The sequence below is a fragment of the Oncorhynchus keta genome, unplaced genomic scaffold, assembly GCF_023373465.1.
Source record: "Oncorhynchus keta strain PuntledgeMale-10-30-2019 unplaced genomic scaffold, Oket_V2 Un_contig_19696_pilon_pilon, whole genome shotgun sequence".
In the NCBI taxonomy this organism is placed as follows: Eukaryota; Metazoa; Chordata; class Actinopteri; order Salmoniformes; family Salmonidae; genus Oncorhynchus; species Oncorhynchus keta.
The window spans coordinates 74,423-88,918 of NW_026281612.1; the positions used below are offsets into that span (position 1 = coordinate 74,423).

The window sequence follows — 14,496 nt, forward strand, 5'->3', positions numbered from 1 at the left end:
AGCATGGTCTATAACGTTTAACCCTCATATCAGTACACCTTGATGGAACCAGGAAGTCAGCATGGTCTGTAACGTTTAACCCCTCATATCAGAACACCTTGATGGAACCAGGAAGTCAGCATGGTCTATAACGTTTAACCCTCATATCAGAACACCTTGATGGAACCAGGAAGTCAGCATGGTCTGTAACGTTTAACCCCTCATATCAGAACACCTTGATGGAACCAGGAAGTCAGCATGGTCTATAACGTTTAACCCCTCATATCAGAACACCTTGATGGAACCAGGAAGTCAGCATGGTCTGTAACGTTTAACCCCTCATATCAGTACACCTTGATGGAACCAGGAAGTCAGCATGGTCTGTAACGTTTAACCCCTCATATCAGAACACCTTGATGGAACCAGGAAGTCAGCATGGTCTATAACGTTTAACCCCTCATATCAGTACACCTTGATGGAACCAGGAAGTCAGCATGGTCTGTAACGTTTAACCCCTCATATCAGAACACCTTGATGGAACCAGGAAGTCAGCATGGTCTGTAACGTTTAACCCCTCATATCAGAACACCTTGATGGAACCAGGAAGTCAGCATGGTCTATAACGTTTAACCCCTCATATCAGTACACCTTGATGGAACCAGGAAGTCAGCATGGTCTGTAACGTTTAACCCCTCATATCAGTACACCTTGATGGAACCAGGAAGTCAGCATGGTCTATAACGTTTAACCCCTCCTATCAGTACACCTTGATGGAACCAGGAAGTCAGCATGGTCTATAACGTTTAACCCCTCATATCAGAACACCTTGATGGAACCAGGAAGTCAGCATGGTCTATAACGTTTAACCCCTCATATCAGAACACCTTGATGGAACCAGGAAGTCAGCATGGTCTGTAATGTTTAACCCCTCCTATCAGTACACCTTGATGGAACCAGGAAGTCAGCATGGTCTGTAACGTTTAACCCCTCCTATCAGTACACCTTGATGGAACCAGGAAGTCAGCATGGTCTATAACGTTTAACCCCTCATATCAGTACACCTTGATGGAACCAGGTTGACTAGTTGATGAACAGAGTTTCTGTAAAACTGCATGTTTTGGTTGTTCACCTCATGTTAGTTATCTGACCAGGTTCCTGCTAGACTGATCTGACCAGGTTCTCTCCCGATGGACTGATCTGACCAGGTTCTCTCCCGATGGACTGATCTGACCAGGTTCTCTCCCGATGGACTGATCTGACCAGGTTCTCTCCCGCTGGACTGATCTGACCAGGTTCTCTCCTGATAGACTGATCTGACCAGGCTTCTCTGACTGATCTGACCAGGTTCTCTCCCGATGGACTGATCTGACCAGGTTCTCTCCCGATGGACTGATCTGACCAGGTTCTCTCCCGGTGGACTGATCTGACCAGGTTCTCTCCCGATGGACTGATCTGACCAGGTTTCTCTCCCGATGGACTGATCTGACCAGGTTCTCTCCCGATGGACTGATCTGACCAGGTTCTCTCCCGGTGGACTGATCTGACCAGGTTCTCTCCCGATGGACTGATCTGACCAGGTTCTCTCCCGATGGACTGATCTGACCAGGTTCTCTCCCGATGGACTGATCTGACCAGGTTCTCTCCCGATGGACTGATCTGACCAGGTTCTCTCCCGATGGACTGATCTGACCAGGTTCTCTCCGATGGACTGATCTGACCAGGTTCTCTCCCGATGGACTGATCTGACCAGGTTCTCTCCGATGGACTGATCTGACCAGGTTCTCTCCCGATGGACTGATCTGACCAGGTTCTCTCCCGATGGACTGATCTGACCAGGTTCTCTCCCGATGGACTGATCTGACCAGGTTCTCTCCGATGGAAGCCTTGTATTTATAACACATGTTGTACAGGGGTTTGGGTGTATATGGATTTAATAAACATCGATGAATCATTTTCCATCTGTTACTAGCTGTGCTGGTACATTCATTCAGGGCCAGTTCCCCAGATTAAGTCCTGGACTGCAGATTCTACATTGAACTTGTTTTTCAGTCCAGGGATGAATCTGTGTCTGGGAAACGGGCCCTGAATGTTTTAAACATTTCTGCATGTACAAGTATTTTCCAAAATGCTTAAATAAAAGTAAAAAAAATTGTCTTCATATAACAACAACATTAAGCATGTTACAAGACGGATTGCTGGACCCCTGCAGTCCATGATGGTACGGTCCTGTTCATATTCTTCTAGCCTTGCGAGGGCGACAACCATTGTGTGGTACGGGGTGTTGTCTGTGATGGACACCACCTCCAATCCTCCCATGGTCAGACCCTTGATGGCAGACTGCACACAAGAGAGAAATGCATCAGAACCGAGTCAAACGTCTTTTCCTCATCTCTACAAGACAGATTCAAAACCAGATGTTTAATTAACCAGGTAAATTGACTGAGAACACATTCACATTTAAAGCAATGACCTGGGGTATTGGGAAATTGTTTTAGACCAGAGGAAAAAGTGACTCTACTGGCTCTCCTACTGGCTCCAGCAGCATCTGGTCTCCCATCCAGGGACTGACCAGGACCAACCCTGCTTAGCTTCAGAAGCAAGTCAGCAGTGGGATACAGGGTGGTCTGCTGCTGGTTAAGTCACAGTGGGATACAGGGTGGTCTGCTGCTGGTTAACACAGTGGGATACAGGGTGGTCTGCTGCTGGTTAACACAGTGGGATACAGGGTGGTCTGCTGCTGGTTAAACAGTGGGATACAGGGTGGTCTGCTGCTGGTTAAAGCCAGCAGTGGGATACAGGTGGTCTGCTGCTGGTTAAAGCCAGCAGTAGGATACAAGGTGGTCTGCTGCTGGTTAACATAGTGGGATGCAGGGTGGTCTGCTGCTGGTTAACACAGTGGGATACAGGGTGGTCTGCTGCTGGTTAACACAGTGGGATGCAGGGTGGTCTGCTGCTGGTTAAAGCCACAGTGGGATACAGGGTGGTCTGCTTCTGGTTAACAGTGGGATACAGGGTGGTCTGCTGCTGGTTAAAGCCAGTGGGAGTAGGATGGTCTGCTGCTGGTTAACAGTGGGATGCAGGGTGGTCTGCTGCTGGTTAAAGCCAGCAGTAGGATGGTCTGCTGCTGGTTAAGGTATAGTGGGATACAGGGTGGTCTGCTGCTGGTTAACATAGTGGGATACAGGGTGGTCTGCTGCTGGTTAAAGCCAACAGTGGTATGCAGGGTGGTCTGCTGCTGGTTAAAGCCAGCAGTAGGATGCAGGGTGGTCTGCTGCTGATTAAAGCCAGCAGTGGGATGCAGGGTGGTCTGCTGCTGGTTAAAACAGTGGGATGCAGGGTGGTATGCTGCTGGTTAAAACAGTAGGATGCAGGGTGGTCTGCTGCTGGTTAAAGCCAGCAGTGGGATGCAGGGTGGTCTGCTGCTGGTTAACACAGTGGGATGCAGGGTGGTCTGCTGCTGGTTAACACAGTGGGATGCAGGGTGGTCTGCTGCTGGTTAAAGCCAGCAGTGGGATGCAGGGTGGTCTGCTGCTCGTTAAAACAGTGGGATACAGGGTGGTCTGCTGCTGGTTAAAACAGTGGGATGCAGGGTGGTCTGCAGGGTGGTCTGCTGCTGGTTAACACAGTGGTATGCAGGGTGGTCTGCTGCTGGTTAAAGCCAGCAGTGGGATGCAGGGTGGTCTGCTGCTGGTTAAAGCCAGCAGTGGGATACAGGGTGGTCTGCTGCTGGTTAAAGCCAGCAGTGGGGTACAGGGTGGTCTGCTGCTGGTTAAAACAGTGGGATACAGGGTGGTCTGCTGCTGGTTAACACAGTGGGATACAGGGTGGTCTGCTGCTGGTTAACAGTGGGATACAGGGTGGTCTGCTGCTGGTTAAAGCCAGCAGTGGGATACAGGGTGGTCTGCTGCTGGTTAAAGCCAGCAGTAGGATACAAGGTGGTCTGCTGCTGGTTAACATAGTGGGATACAGGGTGGTCTGCTGCTGGTTAACACAGTGGGATGCAGGGTGGTCTGCTGCTGGTTAACACAGTGGGATGCAGGGTGGTCTGCTGCTGGTTAAAACAGTGGGATACAGGGTGGTCTGCTGCTGGTTAACACAGTGGGATACAGGGTGGTCTGCTGCTGGTTAACAGTGGGATACAGGGTGGTCTGCTGCTGGTTAAAGCCAGCAGTGGGATACAGGGTGGTCTGCTGCTGGTTAAAGCCAGCAGTAGGATACAGGTGGTCTGCTGCTGGTTAACATAGTGGGATACAGGGTGGTCTGCTGCTGGTTAACACAGTGGGATGCAGGGTGGTCTGCTGCTGGTTAACACAGTGGGATACAGGGTGGTCTGCTGCTGGTTAAAGCCAGTAGTAGGATGGTCTGCTGCTGGTTAACAGTGGGATACAGGGTGGTCTGCTGCTGGTTAAAGCCAGTAGTAGGATGGTCTGGCTGCTGGTTAACATAGTGGGATACAGGGTGGTCTGCTGCTGGTTAAAGCCAGCAGTGGGATACAGGGTGGTCTGCTGCTGGTTAACATAGTGGGATACAGGGTGGTCTGCTGCTGGTTAACACAGTGGGATACAGGGTGGTCTGCTGCTGGTTAAAGCCAACAGTGGTATGCAGGGTGGTCTGCTGCTGGTTAAAGCCAGCAGTAGGATGCAGGGTGGTCTGCTGCTGGTTAAAGCCAGCAGTGGGATGCAGGGTGGTCTGCTGCTGGTTAAAGCCAGTAGTACAGGATGGTCTGCTGCTGGTTAACATAGTGGGATACAGGGTGGTCTGCTGCTGGTTAAAGCCAGCAGTGGGATACAGGGTGGTCTGCTGCTGGTTAACACAGTGGGATACAGGGTGGTCTGCTGCTGGTTAACACAGTGGGATACAGGGTGGTCTGCTGCTGGTTAACACAGTGGGATACAGGGTGGTCTGCTGCTGGTTAACAGTGGGATACAGGGTGGTCTGCTGCTGGTTAAAGCCAGCAGTGGGATACAGGGTGGTCTGCTGCTGGTTAAAGCCAGCAGTAGGAGGGTGGTCTGCTGCTGGTTAACTCATAGTGGGATACAGGGTGGTCTGCTGCTGGTTAACACAGTGGGATGCAGGGTGGTCTGCTGCTGGTTAACACAGTGGGATGCAGGGTGGTCTGCTGCTGGTTAAAACAGTGGGATACAGGGTGGTCTGCTTCTGGTTAACAGTGGGATACAGGGTGGTCTGCTGCTGGTTAAAGCCAGTAGTAGGATGGTCTGCTGCTGGTTAACAGTGGGATACAGGGTGGTCTGCTGCTGGTTAAAGCCAGCAGGGATGGGCTGCTGGTTAAACATAGTGGGATACAGGGTGGTCTGCTGCTGGTTAAAGCCAGCAGTGGGATACAGGGTGGTCTGCTGCTGGTTAAAGCCAACAGTGGATGCAGGGTGGTCTGCTGCTGGTTAAAGCCAGCAGTAGGATGCAGGGTGGTCTGCTGCTGATTAAAGCCAGCAGTGGGATGCAGGGTGGTCTGCTGCTGGTTAAAACAGTGGGATGCAGGGTGGTATGCTGCTGGTTAAAACAGTAGGATGCAGGGTGGTCTGCTGCTGGTTAAAGCCAGCAGTGGGATGCAGGGTGGTCTGCTGCTGGTTAACACAGTGGGATGCAGGGTGGTCTGCTGCTGGTTAAAGCCAGCAGTGGGATGCAGGGTGGTCTGCTGCTCGTTAAAACAGTGGGATACAGGGTGGTCTGCTGCTGGTTAAAACAGTGGGATGCAGGGTGGTCTGCAGGGTGGTCTGCTGCTGGTTAACACAGTGGTATGCAGGGTGGTCTGCTGCTGGTTAAAGCCAGCAGTGGGACACAGTGGTCTGCTGCTGGTTAAAGCCAGCAGTGGGATACAGGGTGGTCTGCTGCTGGTTAAAGCCAGCAGTACAGGGTGGTCTGCTGCTGGTTAAAACAGTGGGATACAGGGTGGTCTGCTGCTGGTTAACACAGTGGGATACAGGGTGGTCTGCTGCTGGTTAACAGTGGGATACAGGGTGGTCTGCTGCTGGTTAAAGCCAGCAGTGGGATACAGGGTGGTCTGCTGCTGGTTAAAGCCAGCAGTAGGATACAAGGTGGTCTGCTGCTGGTTAACATAGTGGGATACAGGGTGGTCTGCTGCTGGTTAACACAGTGGGATGCAGGGTGGTCTGCTGCTGGTTAACACAGTGGGATGCAGGGTGGTCTGCTGCTGGTTAAAACAGTGGGATACAGGGTGGTCTGCTGCTGGTTAACACAGTGGGATACAGGGTGGTCTGCTGCTGGTTAACAGTGGGATACAGGGTGGTCTGCTGCTGGTTAAAGCCAGCAGTGGGATACAGGGTGGTCTGCTGCTGGTTAAAGCCAGCAGTAGGATACAAGGTGGTCTGCTGCTGGTTAACATAGTGGGATACAGGGTGGTCTGCTGCTGGTTAACACAGTGGGATGCAGGGTGGTCTGCTGCTGGTTAACACAGTGGGATACAGGGTGGTCTGCTGCTGGTTAAAGCCAGTAGTAGGATGGTCTGCTGCTGGTTAACAGTGGGATACAGGGTGGTCTGCTGCTGGTTAAAGCCAGTAGTAGGATGGTCTGCTGCTGGTTAACATAGTGGGATACAGGGTGGTCTGCTGCTGGTTAAAGCCAGCAGTGGGATACAGGGTGGTCTGCTGCTGGTTAACATAGTGGGATACAGGGTGGTCTGCTGCTGGTTAACATAGTGGGATACAGGGTGGTCTGCTGCTGGTTAAAGCCAACAGTGGTATGCAGGGTGGTCTGCTGCTGGTTAAAGCCAGCAGTAGGATGCAGGGTGGTCTGCTGCTGGTTAAAGCCAGCAGTGGGATGCAGGGTGGTCTGCTGCTGGTTAAAGCCAGTAGTAGGATGGTCTGCTGCTGGTTAACATAGTGGGATACAGGGTGGTCTGCTGCTGGTTAAAGCCAGCAGTGGGATACAGGGTGGTCTGCTGCTGGTTAAAGCCAACAGTGGTATGCAGGGTGGTCTGCTGCTGGTTAAAGCCAGCAGTAGGATGCAGGGTGGTCTGCTGCTGATTAAAGCCAGCAGTGGGATGCAGGGTGGTCTGCTGCTGGTTAAAACAGTGGGATGCAGGGTGGTCTGCTGCTGGTTAAAACAGTAGGATGCAGGGTGGTCTGCTGCTGGTTAAAGCCAGCAGTGGGATGCAGGTGGTCTGCTGCTGGTTAACACAGTGGGATACAGGGTGGTCTGCTGCTGGTTTAACACAGTGGATGCAGGGTGGTCTGCTGCTGGTTAAAGCCAGCAGTGGATGCAGGGTGGTCTGCTCGTTAAAACAGTGGGATACAGGGTGGTCTGCTGCTGGTTAAAACAGTGGGATGCAGGGTGGTCTGCAGGGTGGTCTGCTGCTGGTTAACACAGTGGGATGCAGGGTGGTCTGCTGCTGGTTAAAGCCAGCAGTGGGATACAGGTGGTCTGCTGCTGGTTTAAAGCCAGCAGTGGGATACAGGTGGTCTGCTGCTGGTTAAAACAGTGGGATACAGGGTGGTCTGCTGCTGGTTAACACAGTGGGATACAGGGTGGTCTGTCTGTTAACAGTGCTGGTCTTGCTGGTTAAAACAGTGGGATACAGGGTGGTCTGCTGCTGGTTACAAGGTGGTCTGCCAATTTAACAGTGGGATACAGGGTGGTCTGCTGCTGGTTAACACAGTGGGATACAGGGTGGTCTGCTGCTGGTTAAAGCCCAGTGGGATGCAGGGTGGTCTGCTGCTGGTTAAACAACAGTGGGATACAGGGTGGTCTGCTGCTGGTTAATGTGGGATACAGGGTGGTCTGCTGCTGGTTAACACAGTGGGATACAGGGTGGTCTGCTGCTGGTTAACACAGTGGATGCAGGGTGGTCTGCTGCTGGTTAAAAACAGTGGGATACAGGGTGCCCAGTCTGCTGCTGGTTAACACAGTGGGATACAGGGTGGTCTGCTGCTGGCAAACAGTGGGATACAGGGTGGTCTGCTGCTGGTTAAAGCCTGGCAGTGGGATACAGGGTGGTCTGCTGCTGGTTAAAGCCAGCAGTAGGATACAGGGTGGTCTGCTGCTGGTTAACATAGTGGGATACAGGGTGGTCCCTGCTGGTTAACACATGGGATCAGGGTGGTCTGCTGCTGGTTAAAACAGTGGGATGCAGGGTGGTCTGCTGCTGGTTAAAGCCACAGTGGGATACAGGGTGGCTGGTTCTGCTGCTGGTTAAAGCCAGTGGGATGCAGGGTGGTCTGCTGCTGGTTAAAACAGTGGGATACAGGGTGGTCTGCTGCTGGTTAAAGCCAGCAGTAGGATGGTCTGCTGCTGGTTAACACAGTGGGATACAGGGTGGTCTGCTGCTGGTTAAAGCCAGCAGTGGGATACAGGGTGGTCTGCTGCTGGTTAACAAGTGGGATACAGGGTGGTCTGCTGCTGGTTAACATGTCCAGGTGGTCTGCTGCTGGTTAAAACAGTGGGATAGGCAGGGTGGTCTGCTGCTGGTTAAAGCCACAGTGGGATGCAGGGTGGTCTGCTGCTGGTTAAAGCCAGCAGTGGGATACAGGGTGGTCTGCTGCTGGTTAAACACAGTGGGATACAGGGTGGTCTGCTGCTGGTTAAAACAGTGGGATACAGGGTGGTCTGCTGCTGGTTAAACACAGTGGGATACAGGGTGGTCTGCTGCTGGTTAACACAGTGGGATACAGGGTGGTCTGCTGCTGGTTAAAGCCACAGTGGGATACAGGGTGGTCTGCTGCTGCTGGTTAAAACAGTGGGATACAGGGTGGTCTGCTGCTGGTTAAACAGCAGTGGCCAGGGTGGTCTGCTGCTCCCAACAGTGGGATACAGGGTGGTCTGCTGCTGGTTAAAACAGTGGATGCACTGGGGTGGTCTGTCTGCTGCTGGTTAACACAGTGGATACAGGGTGGTCTGCTGCTGGTTAAAACAGTGGGATACAGGGTGGTCTGCTGCTGGTTAAAGCCTGCAGTGGGATACAGGGTGGTCTGCTGCTGGTTAAAACACAGTGGGATACAGGGTGGTCTGCTGCTGGTTAAAACAGTGGGATACAGGGTGGTCTGCTGCAACACAGTGGGATACAGGGTGGTCTGCTGCTGGTTAAACAGCAGTGGGATACAGGGTGGTCTGCTGCTGGCAACACAGTGGGATACAGGGTGGTCTGCTGCTGGTTAACAGTGGGATACAGGGTGGTCTGCTGCTGGTTAACAGTGGGATACAGGGTGGTCTGCTGCTGGTTAACACAGTGGGATACAGGGTGGTCTGCTGCTGGTTCAATCTGCCAACAGTGGGATACAGGGTGGTCTGCTGCTGGTTAGTGGTTAACAGTGGGATGCAGGGTGGTCTGCTGCTGGTTAAGCCAACAGTGGGATACAGGGTGGTCTGCTGCTGGCAAACAGTGGGATACAGGGTGGTCTGCTGCTGGTTAACACAGTGGGATACAGGGTGGTCTGCTGCTGGTTAACACAGTGGGATACAGGGTGGTCTGCTGCTGGTTAAGCCAACAGTGGGATACAGGGTGGTCTGCTGCTGGTTAACACAGTGGGATACAGGGTGGTCTGCTGCTGGTTAAACAGTGGGATACAGGGTGGTCTGCTGCTGGTTAAGCCAACAGTGGGATACAGGGTGGTCTGCTGCTGGTTAAAACAGTGGGATACAGGGTGGTCTGCTGCTGGTTAAAACAGTGGGATACAGGGTGGTCTGCTGCTGGTTAAAACAGTGGGATACAGGGTGGTCTGCTGCTGGTTAAAGTCCACAGTGGGATACAGGTGGTCTGCTGCTGGTTAAAACAGTGGGATACAGGGTGGTCTGCTGCTGGTTAACAGTGGGATACAGGGTGGTCTGCTGCTGTTTAAAACAGTTAAAACAGTGGGATACAGGGTGGTCTGCAGAGCTGGTTACAACAGTGGGATACAGGGTGGTCTGCTGCTGGTTAACAGTGGGATACAGGGTGGTCTCTGCTGGTTACAACACAGTGGGATACAGGGTGGTCTGCTGCTGGTTAAACAGTGGGATACAGGGTGGTCTGCTGCTGGTTAACCTCACAGTGGGATACAGGGTGATCTGCTGCTGGTCACAAAACAGTGGGATACAGGGTGGTAACCTCAGAGTGGGGTTAACAGTGGGATACAGGGTGATCTGCTGCTGGTTAACACCTCACAGTGGGATACAGGGTGATAACCTCAGAGTGGGGTTACAGGGTGGTCTGCTGCTGGTTAACACAGTACAGGGGATACAGGAAACAGTGGTCTGCTGCTGGTGCTGATACAGGGTGGTTAGCTGGACACAGTGGGATACAGGGTGGTCTGCTGCTGGTTAACACAGTGGGATACAGGGTGGTCTGCTGCTGGTTAAGACAGTGGGATACAGGGTGGTAACCTGCTGCTGGTTAAAACAGTGGGATACAGGGTGGTCTGCTGCTGGTTAACACAGTGGGATACAGGGTGACAGTGGGATACAGGGTAACCCCAGATAACCTCAGAGTGGGATACAGGGTGATAACCTCAGATCTCTGGAACAGGTTAACAGTGGGATACAGGGTGATAACCTCAGAGTGGGATACAGGGTGATAACCTCAGAGTGGGATAAGAGGGATACAGGGTGATAACCTCAGAGTCACAGGGTGATAACCTCAGAGTGGGATACAGGGTGATAACTTCAGAGTGGGATACAGGGTGATAACCTCAGAGTGGGATACAGGGTGGTAACCTCAGAGTGGGATACAGGGTGATAACCTCAGAGTGGGGGAGATGCATCATGTGAACACTTTAGTTCTACGGTATGAATTCTGCATTTCATGAAAAAGGTTCTCACCAAGCGTCCAGGACCCAGACCTTTCACCAACACGCGGACAAACGTCACCCCCACCGCTGCGGCCTTCTGCCCAGGAGAAGAAGAATACAGGACCATTCATCAGGAAACACAAATTCATCTTTTTGCGTTCGTTTGTTTTAGGCTCTAGTGCCATCTAGTGGAGAACAGATGTCTCGGTGTTCTTGTCTGTAGCAGCCAGACTACAACTATTAACTATACGCCTACATGATCTATATTTTCCATGTGGTCTCATCTTACCGCTGCAGCTGAGATGCCTGCTGTCTGAGCAGCGATGGGAGTGGACTTCTTGACGTTCTTGAACCCCTCGGTTCCACACGATGTTCTGACCATGAACTGGCCTCACAGTCTGTCACCTGGACATGTGTACTGGAGGGGGACAATATAAAATATATCACCTGGACATGTGTACTGGAGGGAGACATTAAAATATATCACCTGACATGTGTACTGGAGGGAGACATTAATATATCAGCTGTTCACATCACTGTCTTTCAGCTTACTTGTTATATGTGGCTTTGATATGTGCTATTGGCAACTCCTCGTACTTCTTCCCAGCCCATCTCAGCACACTGTCCTGGCCAGGCATCGGGGGAGTTGACTTAGAGAGGAGGAAGAAACATGGGCAAACTGTTGGAAACGTGCCCAATATTGAGCAAAGACTGTTGTAGACACGTCTCAGTGAAACATAAGATATTACTAGTTACCGTTGGTAGGAGAGTCTTAATGATGGCCCAGTGTGTTTAATGTCCCGTTGGTAGGAGAGTCTTAAATCGTAGATGGCCCAGTTTGTTTAATGTCCCGTTGGTAGGAGAGTCTTAAATCGTAGATGGCCCAGTTTGTTTAATGTCCCGTTGGTAGGAGAGTCTTAAATCGTAGATGGCCCAGTTTGTTTAATGTGAACGTTGGTAGGAGAGTCTTAAAATCAAGTCTGATAAATGGCCCAGTTTGTTTAATGTCCCGTTGGTAGGAGAGTCTTAAATCGTAGATGGCCCAGTTTGTTTAATGTCCCGTTGGTAGGAGAGTCTTAAATCGTAGATGGCCCAGTTTGTTTAATGTCCCGTTGGTAGGAGAGTCTTAAATCGTAGATGGCCCAGTTTGTTTAATGTCCCGTTGGTAGGAGAGTCTTAAAATTGTAGATGGCCCAGTTTGTTTAATGTCCCGTTGGAGAGAGTCTTAAATCGTAGATGGCCCAGTTGGTAGGAGAGTCTTAATAAATGGCCCAGTTTGTTTAATGTCCCGTTGGTAGGAGAGTCTTAAATCGTAGATGGCCCAGTTTGTTTAATGTAGTGTTGGTAAGAGAGTCTTAAATCATGGCCCAGTTTGTTTAATGTCCCGTTGGTAGGAGAGTCTTAAATCGTAGATGGCCCAGTTTGTTTAATGTCCCGTTGGTAGGAGAGTCTTAAATCGTAGATGGCCCAGTTTGTTTAATGTCCCGTTGGTAGAGAGTCTTAAACGTAGATGGCCCAGTTTGTTTAATGTCCCGTTGGTAGAGAGTCTTAAATCGTAGATGGCCCAGTTTGTTTAATGTCCCGTTGGTGAAGGAGAGTCTTAAATCGTAGATGGCCCAGTTTGTTTAATGTCCCGTTGGTAGGAGAGTCTTAAATCGTAGATGGCCCAGTTTGTTTAATGTCCCGTTGGTAGGAGAGTCTTAAAATCGCCCAGTTTGTTTTCCAATGAGCACGTTGGACATGAATACGGAGGGGAGTCGTGGTTTACCTACTCGTCTACCATTCTTAGAATGCACCGTCCCTCCTCCCCTTTCATCACGCTGATGACGGGGATTTGGGCCTCGTCTTGACAAAGCAGTATATCCTTTGCTTGGACTCATTAAATAAAAAAAACTCTGCCCAGATCGAGGTGAGTAATCGCTGTCCAGATGTCCAGGAGCTCTTTTCGGTCATAAGAGACGGTAGCAGCAACATTATGTACACAATAAGTTACAAACAATGTGAATAAAATAAATAGCCCAGTTGGTTAGGAGCCTGTAAAACAGCAGCCATCACCTCCAGCACCACAACTATACCTCAACTGGTAAACACGTTGAGGAGACTAAATTACTGGGTGTTGTTGCCTTAGAGTGTAAACTGTCATGGTCAAAACATATAGATTCAATGGTTGTAAAGATGGGGAGAGGTCTGTCAGATTCTTTGATACCAGCCGCAAAGCAAGTCCTGCAGGCTCTAGTTCGATCTTATCGTGATTATTGTCCAGTCATATGGTCAGGTGCAACAAAGGACCTAGTGAAGCTGCAGCTGGCCTAGAACAGAGCGGCACGTCTTGTGTCAGAAGGCTAAGATCAATACAGTCTCTCTGGGCTGGAAGTAGAGACTGATTGCAACATTATAAGAAACGGTAGTGTTAAATACCAAATTGTTTGCACAGTCAACTTACACAAATCTCTGACACACACACTTACCCAACCAGACATGCCCCAGGGGTCTTTTTCACAGTCCCCAGGTCCAGAACACACTTACCCAACCAGACATGCCACCAGGGGTCTTTTCACAGTCCTCAGGTCCAGAACACACTTACCCAACCAGACATGCCACCAGGGTCTTTTCACAGTCCCCAGGTCCAGAACAACTTACCCAACCAGACATGCCACCAGGGGTCTTTTCACAGTCCCCAGGTCCAGAACAGTGTTGCCAACCAGGGTCTTTTCACAGTCCCCAGGTCCAGAACACACTTACCCAACCAGACATGCCACCAGGGGTCTTTTCACAGTCCCCAGGTCCAGAACACACTTACCCAACCAGACATGCCACCAGGGTCTTTTCACCAGGTCCAGAACAACTTACCCAACCAGACAAAGTGTACAGTATTACATCCAGAGGCATGATTGCATTGAGCTGACCCATCTGAGATCGCTCAAGTGAACAGCAAACCGGGTTTAAAATCCTAAAGCAACACCTCACAACGCCTCTCCTCACAACACCTCACAACACCTCACCTCTCCTCACAACACCTCACTCTCCTCACAACACCTCACCTCTCCTGAGACACCTCTACCTCAACTCCTCCAACACCTCACTCTCCTCACAACACCTCACCTCTCCTCACAACACCTCACCTCCTCACCTCTCCTCACAACACAACACCTCTCCTCACAACACCTCACAACACCTCACCTCAACACCTCACCTCTCCTCACAACACCTCACCTCTCCTCTCCTCACAACACCTCACAACACCTCACCTCTCCTCTCAACACCTCACCTCTCCTCACAACACCTCACCTCTCCTCACAACACCTCACCTCTCCTCACAACACCTGGTCCTCTCTCCTCACAACACCTCACCTCTCCTCACAACACCTCACCTCTCCTCACAACACCTCACCTCTCCTCACAACACCTCACCTCTCCTCACAACACCTCACCTCTCCTCACAACACCTCACCTCTCCTCACAACTGGTTCATGTTGAGACAACACCTCTAGTCTCCTGTCAACACCTCACACTCACTCTCTCCTCACAACACCTCTCCTCACAACACCTCAGACAGTCTAGTAACTGCCCTCATCTGAACAGGAATAGTGTTGATAAAACTGGTTCACCTCATCTTCCTCACAACAGTCTCTCCCTCATTTAGTGACCTGGATATTGTGTGGGTACTGATATACAGGGATCCTATTAAAATCCTAGTGAACAGAAAACACCTCTCCCTATTTGACCTGGATATTGTGTGGGTACTGATATACAGGGATCCTATTAAATACCCCAGATACCC

The 14,496-nt window shown here is 50.9% G+C and overlaps 1 long non-coding RNA gene and 1 pseudogene across 1 annotated transcript; one reads left to right on the top strand and one right to left on the bottom strand.

The window, feature by feature from the left end:
- The first annotated feature begins 1,175 nt into the window (after positions 1–1,175).
- Positions 1,176–1,667, top strand: LOC127920504 (uncharacterized). The gene is made up of 3 exons (XR_008106433.1): positions 1,176–1,271; positions 1,324–1,439; positions 1,528–1,667. It is a non-coding gene; the product is annotated as an uncharacterized LOC127920504 (long non-coding RNA).
- Positions 1,668–1,892: 225 nt separating this feature from the next.
- Positions 1,893–13,195, bottom strand: LOC127920509 (28S ribosomal protein S11, mitochondrial-like; annotated as a pseudogene).
- Between the last annotated feature and the right edge of the window lie 1,301 nt (positions 13,196–14,496).